The following is a 3,969-nucleotide window of genomic DNA, read 5'->3' on the forward strand; positions in this document are numbered from 1 at the left end:
TATCACAATTGCTTGGTGAGAAAGCTGCTAAGTGTGTTCCGCCATGTACTTGGAACTCAGGAAATGACCCAGCCGGGCGTTGATGAATGCCCACGTTCAAGGCGGTTCTCACAGTCGCTTGTTCTACATTATTAATAAAACCTCTCATGTCGAATTTTTGGTAGATACTGCTGCTGAAGTCAATGTAATCCCTCCTACTAAGTCTGATGGACATCGTTGTTCATTAAACTTAACATTTCAAGCTGCGGAAGGCATTCAAATTCACACTTATGGTCAACGCTCCCTCACTCTCAATCTAAATTTTTGCAGAGCTTATCGTTGGATCTTCACTATGGTAGATGTGAAACAGCCAATCTTGGGTGCTGACTTTTTTAACACCTTGGCCTCCTTATTGATATATATCGCAAGACATTTATAAATTCCCAAACAAATATTCAAACTATCATGCAATGCACACACCAGAATGCATACGGTCTTATTAATCCTCTCTTTTTCTCTAACTCTTTTTCATCTCTCCTTTTAGGGTATCCTGAATTAAATCAACTGTGGAAAGGTAATACTTCCGTAAAGCACGTCGTTTATCATATTCAGATGTCAGGACCGCCTGTGTCCACTCGAACTCGACGACTTCAGAACGCTTAACAATCGCTTGTTCAGAGTTCCCAAACATGATGGAACTTGGAATCATACGTTCTTCCTCCAGTCAATGGTCCTTTGCCTTATATATGGTCCCAAAAAAGGCTAGTGGTGATTATCAACCATACGTGGACTATAGGGCACTCAATAGAATCACAGTACCTGACCAATATCCCATGCCACACATTCAGGATTTTGCATTCACTTTACAAGGTACTCATACTTTCTCCAGGCTAGATCTCGTTCGTGTGTATCATCAAAAACCCGTTGCTACAGAAGATGTCCATAAAACTGCAGTGACCACGCCTTTTGGATTATTTGAATTCACTTGTATGCCCTTTGCTCTAAAAATGCAGCTCAAACTTTATTTGATATGACACTTCATCATCTTGAGTTGCCTACGTATACATTCACAATGTGTTGGTAGCTAGTTCGGACGAGGTCGAACACAAGAACCATCTGACACAAATGTGACCATAATTGACAAAAGCTACCTTATGGCAGGTAGTGAAATTTGTCTTTATAGCAATAAAAGTCAAACTTCCTGAGCTCCATTGATCATAAAATTACTCCACAGGATGCAAAAAGTTACTATGTAACTTTTAAAAACAATGGTTGTCCAACAGAGCTATCACAGGTTGATATTTATCATTATAATGAAGAATTTTAAAATCTGCCATAAGGTACCTTTTGTCAATTATGGTCACAAATATTTGATCATTTTAAAGAGTATGGAAGTCTTCATTAACCCTGACAAATGTGAGTTCAGTCAATCTTTATTATACTTTCTTGGTAATATAGTCGATGAGAATGGTACCTGACCATTACAGTCTAAAGTATCCGCTGTTACTGATTTCCCTGTACTTCAGTCTCAGCGTCAACTCAGACAGTTCATAGGTCTCATTAATTTTTATCATCGCTTCATACCCCACTGTTCTCCATGTCTCCAAACTTTGTACTCTTCAGTCTCTTTAACTCCTGCTCTTTCTCTTCTTTCTTGGACTGATGATCTAGTCAATGTGTTTCATAAAGCCAAACGTGCACTAGCTGAAGCTACCCTACTGTCTCATCCTCAACCGGATGCTCCGACTGCTATCATGTCCAATGTTTCAGATATAGCTGTGGGAGCTGTTCTATAACAATTTCTTGATAACGAGAGGAAACCTATAGCCTACCTTTTTTACAAGTTAACTCCCACGAAGCTAGATACAGCACTTATGATAGAGTTATTGGTTGTATTTTTATCCATTAGTCCCTTACGGTACATTGTTGAAGGTTGTAAATTTTCTGTTTATACTGACCACAAACCACTCACTTAGTCTATGTTTACAAAGTCAGATAAACGTTCATCACATCAGTCTCAACATTAGGACTTCATATCGCTGACATCAGACATGTTCGTGGTCCTTTGAATCTTGTGGCTGATGCATTATCTCGCATTGAACTTAATCAGCTGTTATTAACAGACACAACCCCCAGTAATTAATTTTGAGAACATGGCTCTAGCTGGAGATTTTCGGTTTTTTTTAAGGAAACTACTACACTCTCTCTTTATTTGGAACAATTTCCTATTCCCCATTTTAATCTCACTCTCCATTATGACAATTCTAAGGGAACACCCCGCCCAGTAATACCACCATCATTTCATCGTACTGTATTCGACTCACTTCATTCACTCTCACATCCTGGCATTCGTTCAACTGTCAAGCTGATTTCATCTCAATTTGTTTGGCCTCAAATGGCTTCTGATATCAAGTCATGGAGTCACCATGTCTCCCCTGTCAAAGGTGAAAGGTACATACACACATTGTCTGACCTGTAGGCACTTTCCCCTCTTCTACTACAAGGTTTGACAATATTGACATTGATATTGTGGGACACACCCCTTATTTCATGGTTTCACATATTTTTTCTTGTATAGACAGGTTCACTAGATGACCTGAAGCCTTTCCCATACCTGACATATGTGCTCTAAGTATTGCTTGTGCTTTAGTAGCTGGTTGGATATCACGTTTTGGTGTCCCTTCTACAGTTACTACTAATTGAGGCAGTCAATTTGAATCCTCTCTCTTTGCTCAACTCATTCGCCTATTAGGTACTGTTAGATGTTGTACCACAGCATATCACCCTCTAGCCAATGGTATGATAGAGATGCATCGTCAACTGAAAGCTGCTGTACCACATCCAGAGTTACGGACTGAGTCTTTCCCTCTAGTATTACTGGGTATTCGTACTGCTGTTAAAGAGGACTTACATGACTCTCCAGCTGAACTAGTTTATTGTACAACTATTCGTCTCCCCGGTGAATTTTTCTCCCCTAATCATTCACTTTTGCTCTCGGAGTCCTCAGACTACGTTGCTCGACTCAAGTATTACATACGTTCTCTTTCACTCACTCCAGTACGTTCTCCATCAACTCGATATACTAATATTCCTGATGCACTCTCTTATTCACACGTATTCATTTAACATGATTCAGTAGAAACCTCTTCAACATCCTTATGATGGACCATATAAAGTATTGGAAAATACTGAGAAATATGATGTCATAAATATCAATGGCACTTTAGACACTATATCCATTGATCCTCTCAAACTAGCTTATATAGACAAAACTAGTACTCTTCTCCCTAACCATGATTCTCTCATAACTCATACTCATCATTTCACTTCCTCCTCTACTCCTTTGACTACTGCACATTTGGAGACAACAGTACTCACTTGGATACCAACACTAATTGTTTGGAGACCAACGGTACTCGCTTGGATACCAACAATACTCATTCTGATCGATGCGTTTGTTTTCCTGATTGACTGAATATTTGATCATTCCTTCACTTGTTTTCTGGAAGGGGAGTACTGTAGGATACATTAATTATACTTATAGCATGTTAATCATTTATTATTATTATTACTTATTATTGGCCTCGCCCAGCTTTGCGTAGGCGAGGACTAGGTACTCAGTTTGTCTGTCTGTGTTTCATTCATTCATTCTGTGTGCTCTCTTTTGTTTTCAAGAATGTGTATCTTCAGAACTGCCCTCTCCTACATCTGACAGACCATTTATTCTGTTGGAAAAAGTCTTTCTTTGCTACTTCCAATTGGTTCGAAAGCAGTACTACAAACAAGAATCTCTCAAACTCATGAGAAAATGCCCAGCAATAACGACACTACTGTAGAGGTAAGTAACACTTTTGTCTAGTAGATTAAAACTATTTCTTCATTTAATATGTGTAGGATTCATAAAATCGCTCCTCGTGTCAAGTTACAGCAACTTTTGTCTGGACTACAACGACATAAAACGTCTCCCCCCACGAGCCCCACATCAGATCC

At 39.2% G+C, this 3,969-nt stretch overlaps 1 pseudogene; it reads left to right on the forward strand.

The window, feature by feature from the left end:
- Positions 1 to 671: 671 nt before the first annotated feature.
- LOC109586907 (uncharacterized) lies at positions 672 to 3,454 on the forward strand (annotated as a pseudogene).
- Positions 3,455 to 3,969: the final 515 nt, after the last annotated feature.

This window comes from Amphimedon queenslandica, unplaced genomic scaffold, assembly GCF_000090795.2.
Source record: "Amphimedon queenslandica unplaced genomic scaffold, v1.1 AMPQUscaffold_12748, whole genome shotgun sequence".
Lineage (NCBI taxonomy): Eukaryota > Metazoa > Porifera > Demospongiae > Haplosclerida > Niphatidae > Amphimedon > Amphimedon queenslandica.